The sequence below is a fragment of the Amphibalanus amphitrite genome, unplaced genomic scaffold (assembly GCF_019059575.1).
Source record: "Amphibalanus amphitrite isolate SeventyFive unplaced genomic scaffold, NRLGWU_Aamphi_draft 000052F_arrow, whole genome shotgun sequence".
Classification (NCBI taxonomy): domain Eukaryota; kingdom Metazoa; phylum Arthropoda; class Thecostraca; order Balanomorpha; family Balanidae; genus Amphibalanus; species Amphibalanus amphitrite.
This window is the reverse complement of record NW_024881548.1, coordinates 38,388-44,387: the sequence shown is the minus strand read 5'-3', so window position 1 is coordinate 44,387 and position 6,000 is coordinate 38,388.

The window sequence follows — 6,000 nt, the reverse complement described above, 5'->3', positions numbered from 1 at the left end:
TCTGCATAAGGAAAAAAAAAACGACTAGTAACTTTGGCCTCCTGCCCTCGCTCCGTATGAGTGTAAAATATATCTTAAATGGACAAAGCATAAATGTCCAAAAATTTGCAACAAAGCCACGTGCGCAACCACGTGATTTGCACATTTTATATAACTTTAATAGGCATTTACTTTTTGACATTTTTAGTGAAACACCCTGTTTTTTTTCCGGAGGCTTTGGTAGGTTAGTCACAAATGACGCCTGAGTGACGTCATGTTTTGCCATTTTCGACCCCAAAAAGGTTTTGCGGGAAGAGTCGTTACGCCTACGGTTTTGAAGGGCACTTACCACGGCCGAAGTACGGGCAAGGTATGGAAATCTTTCGAAGGTGACACACGATGCCGGAGCTCGCCCGCACCACAGTCGGACTTATTAAGCTGTATCGGTCTGCCGTACCTCAACCGTACTTCAGCCACAGTAAGCCAGAGCAATGCATATTACATATTCACCTCTTCGCACTATAGGCGAAAAATGCATGTAAAAACTGTATTTTTTCAATACATGACACCGGTCAATGTACAAAAAACAAAAAACAATTTCAATGTGGGTGGCAGGGAGCCAGCCGGAGTTGTGCCGGACTTGGCGGTCCGAAACCATACCAACTCCGGAGCGCATGGCAGAGCGGCTAAGCGGAATTGAGCCATATCGACCCAAACCCCTAGGTTCCGACGGCGTTCCGTTAACACCGTCCCAAATCTGGCATGTTGTTGTTGTTGTTGTTTCCCCACGTAATCGAATGGCTACGTAGCCTCTCGGAATGTCGGAGTTGCCAGGGCAAAGCGGACTTGAGCCACACCAAATTGTCGGCTGGGTAGATGTAGAATTAAAAGGGCTACAGAACTGTTAGACAAAACTACTCAGGTCACCCATCGACATAACAAATTTCACGTTGACGGCTTCATTTTTTTTGCAGGCTTTTGACGAAAAAACTACTCAAAATTGATAAAATACATTTTTGTCTCATTTTTGGCCGTTTTAGACCACGAAGCTTAAAACTAGACCAAAATTGGATTCCTCGTGACGAGCTTCATCGAATCAATGACCACGTTTCCATGGGCATCACTGATCCGGATCAGTAAAAGTGGATTAGCTAATCCAGTATAGTTAGACAATATATGAAAATGAAAATAAGGGATTTACTGATTATATAAGCCTAATCCACTTGGAATTATGTCATGTAACGAAGAATTCGAGAACTATAATACGATTTAAATTTGCTGATCCGGATCAGTGATGCCCATGGAAACGGGGTCAGTACCTTTTTATGAAAAAATATCCGTCTTGAAATTTGGTCTTTTTTGGCTTGACCTTGACTGCACTTTCACCTGAACGAAACCTAAACTGGCCCAAATGGTCGCCCGACCCATATCATTAAAATTGACATGTAAAATTGACCATAAAACATGTTTAACACGACCCTAGTATAGTTTGGTTCATATTGTGACCCTTAAAGGGACCCTCCCAGTCCCACCTTAACATTAGATTTGAGTTGAGATAGCCAAAATGGGGTCCCTGGCTCACAATTACCGGTTTCGGCACTCACAACATCGAGAAATGCCTTAACGGAAATATTGAATTTTAGCACGCGGTGGTATATGCTGCATTGCGCGCAACAAGTGCCGCACTTTCAGCTGCCAAACTATTGCTTCCAAATAAAGTCGCTAGGAACAGCGGAGATCCCAAAAAGTAAACAAAAGTAAAAGTCTAATATCTTGAAAACCGGTGAATATTTTTCGGTGAAATTTGGTAGATATTCGTTTTCGCTCTTTCTGAACCGAGCGACATCACTTTCATGCCAATTCATAAACTTTTTGAAGGTGGGAGGGTCCCTTTAATGACTTAACCGCTGTGACCTGACCTGGTATTAGTGAACTCATTTAGCAAAGTATGTATTTGAGAAACAATATTTTATCGATGATTTTCGATAACATGCCTTTTACTCGACGCTATAACACATTTCTTTGAAGGCCTGTACATGGTCAAAAAATGCAATCTTTGACCTGACCTGTAACGTCATCGGTTGCACCTAGATTAAAGGGACTATCCCACCTTCTAAAATGTTGTTAAAACCAGTTAAATTGTGCCCGACTTTGTAGATTGGATGACCAGGAACACGGTTCTGGCATTTATTTTTCATTAAACATCTTAGGCTTCCCATATTCCAAACACAAACTTTCAAATACGTGACGTCACAGCCCAAAATTACCTCCTTCCCCAGGCCACATTACTGTCATAAAGCTGATTCTTTTTACTCTGTAGGCACCACAACAAAGTTCAGACCAAGTTTTAAGCGATTTTTCAACGAACAAACCCATTTAAATCAGAATGACTAAACGAGGTGACGTCACACTAACGGTCGCTCCATGTTGAAGATAGGGCCTTGTACAAGGCCCATTTTCAAATGAAGGGAACGAATTTCTTCAACACCAAGAGGCCGCGGGGGTTGCAACCTAGATAGATAGTGGTTTCTGAACCTCGCCGCAAACTTGGCTATCTCAACTCAAACCCCATGTTAAAGGGACCCTCCCACCTTAACATTAGTTTTGAGTTGAGATAGCCAAGTTTGCGGCCAGGCTCAGAAACCACCATTTATCCTGGTCGCAACCCCCGCAGCTTTATGGTGTTCAAGAAATTTCTTCCCTTTACTTGCAGGGTGGGACCAGCGTGGTCCCTATCTCTTAACCATTACGGGAATCTGATGACGTCATCAGGCTTTCGAACGTCCGTTAAATGTTTGACTAAAACGTTTTGTAGCACGCGGTGGTATATGCTGCTTTGCGCGCAACAAATGCCGCACTTTCAAATAAAGTCGCTAGGAACAGCGGAGATCCCAAAAAGTAAACAAAAGTAAAAGTCTAATATCTTGAAAACCGGTGAATATTTTTCGATAAAATTTGGTAGATATTCGTTTTTGCTCTTTCTGAACCGAGCGACATCACTTTCATGCCAATTCATTAACTTTTTTGAAGGTGGGAGGGTCCCTTTAAAGGTGGGATAGTCCCTTTAATGAAACTGCAATGGTAATTACCCGATAGGGCTATTCGAATGCCGTTTGAATTTTGAAAATCGGTCGGTAGCGTTTCGAGATCTTCGGGGGAGCAAAACGCATCCCATCCCCCCCCCCCCCCCCCTCAGCTCCCCTCCCCCCCCCCCCCAACGGGTAACAGGGTCCAGGAATAGCCCTACGGGCGCGGATTACCTAAAGGCCGCCCCACACTGGAACTCGCATGCGGGTTGCGAGTTTTTGGGTTTTCGGGTTTATTCAAAATCAAATGATACAATCTGACCCATACTACCATCTAACAAGCGAGTCTGCATGTTTTTAGCTAGCGAGCGACCTTGCATCGCATTCGAAAAGTTGATTTTGAGTCAACTTTCGATTTTCCTCGCTGCGAGGTCTGCGAGGTTTGCGGGTTTTTCGTTGGAGTCGAATTTTGGTTCGTTGCGCTGGTATTGCGACTATATGTAATTTTCTGAAGGTGTACCGGCTTCATTGCATTCATAAAGTTACCATAAGGGAACGGTCTTATCACTCTATGAATTAGTATTATGCCCGCAAACTCAAAACCCGCAAACTCGCAACCCGCATGCGAGGTCCAGTGTAGGGCGGCCTTTAGTTGTTAGTCTAAAGTCGTTATGAAATCGTAAGTCGTAATTCGTTAAATCGTTGTCTAATGTCTACACCTTTTTAGGCGCAATTTCAAAAATTTAAAGACCAAATTCAAAAAGTTTACATTCAAAATGCACGTGAACGTTTTGAATTTGGTCTTTAACTTTTTGAAATTGCGCCTAAAATGCTGTAGTTAACGTTTGATCCATCAATAATTGCCCAATCATTTTTGTCTTGATATCATGCTAGCAAACCAAAATGAAAACACTGGACGCAGACAGCGCATATTGACCTAACTTGGGTTGAACGGGCATGTCAAATGCTTGGCGATACTAAATTGAATGGCTTTAGCGCAGAATCTTTCCGATTGTGGAAGAGTATAAGCAACATTTTTATCGGGCCTCATTTTGTAAACTTCGCATATCGGGTTTAGTTATTGACTCGCATCACGGGCAAGCATCATTCAGTCTCTGTGCAAAGGTTCATCTTCATCAAGCGAAATGGAGTCAGGGTCAGTTCTCAGTCCTGTGTGGATGAAATGTTGGGCGGACGAGAGAAAAGTTTAAATATTGATCACATATCACGGACGTATGGATTTTAGTACCTGCCAATTTGTCACGAGGATGAATAGTGATGAAATATCACGGTGTTATTGATAGCAGGACCAAAGGAATAGTGATGTCAATTACGGAAAATCGGAATACCGATACCAAACCAAATACCAACCAGAACCGTGGTGAAATACCGAAACCAAACCAACTTGGGAACATGAGGGAAATACCAACTTTTTACCAATTTCTTAGCCTCTTATACATTAGTGAGCGTTCATGAAACCAACAAAATACCAAACACACTAGGATTGAAATACCAAATACCAAGTTGGTATCGGTTTGGTATCGGTATACCAAATAGTTGGTATCCGATTGACATCTCTACAAAGGAAGTTATGATCGCCAGATAAGAGGAGGTTTGATATAGCTTTATAAGGAGCTTTGATACACATATGTATGTGTGGCCAAGATAATTTTTTTAGTTGGTGAGCACTAGGTATATCTCATTGACTATGACCGCGTTTCCATTGGCACTCGTGATCCGGATCAGCAAATTTAAATCGTAGGTATAATATTCCTCGAACTCTTCGTTACAGGGTATAATTCAGAGCGGATTAGGCTTATATAATCAGTTAATCCCTTATTCTATTTTCTAATTTTCATATATGTACTAACTATAATGGATTAGTTAATCCACTTTTGCTGATCCGGATCACAGGTGCCCATGGAAACCGGGCTATTGACTATAACTCATTGCTCGTTGCCCACCACATAGCACTGCCCTCAAACAGCTGACTCAGCCCATCGGTGTCACTAGCCTTTACCTGAATCTTTACCAGCTTCAGTTTGCAGGCAGGGGATCAGCGCACATGTCTGACATCGATTTGACGGAGCACTGCGGGCTGTTAACACCTCATCGAGCCCTCCGGAGTCACAGGGCAGGGCGAGCTGCGACCACCGCCGACCGCTGATGAAACCATTGCCGAGCCATCAAACCAGCGGGACTCGTCCCGGGTGCAGGTGTATTGCCATTTAACGCGGCCGTAAAACCGACAGAGCTGGGGACCTCGACGCGCTTCGCCAGGATTGGCCTTGCGGTGAGAGTGGCGCCTCTAGTGGCAGTGGGCCTGAACTAGTACTTGCTTATGTTAACACTACGTGAAATGTTCATTGATCGTTGCTTGCAGCCAGTGTGATTTTTGTACGGCTCTACTTAAATTATTTAAAAGCTGGATGTGTTCGTTGGACTGCAATGCGATGTACTCGTAAGTTTGCTGAATTGGGAGCCTACTCAACTTTGCTATCAATAGGTATGTGATTGTTTTAAATACAAATAGTAATGCCTTTGTGTGGGCCAAGTCGTTGGTGGGTGAGTGTAGGTCACTGTGACATTAACAACTTTGCTGCTTGCTGAAGAGGGTCAATTTGGACTAACCCCATTTATCCACAGGCGCCCGTGCGCAATTCGCGGACTTGCACGCTGGTCAAGAAAGCTATGGCAGACGGCGAACAGTTAGAACGGTGTTTCAGTTCGTTAACGATGAACCAAAGCTAGTTGGCTAGCTTTGGTCTGCAAATTAAACAGACATTTCGACTCGGACATGGTTTGATGCAACATGCTGAATTTGCACAAGACGTATAGCTACTGTTAAAAGTCTTCTTGAGCCGTGAGGTGTGAGCACTCGTCATTTGAAACGTTTGTATCTGGTGAAATTGAGACATATGGTCCCGGTTTCAAGGTATGACACTACAGCGATACGCGCACTGTAGCGTAGTGCCGTGAAACGGTTTGGTAACTC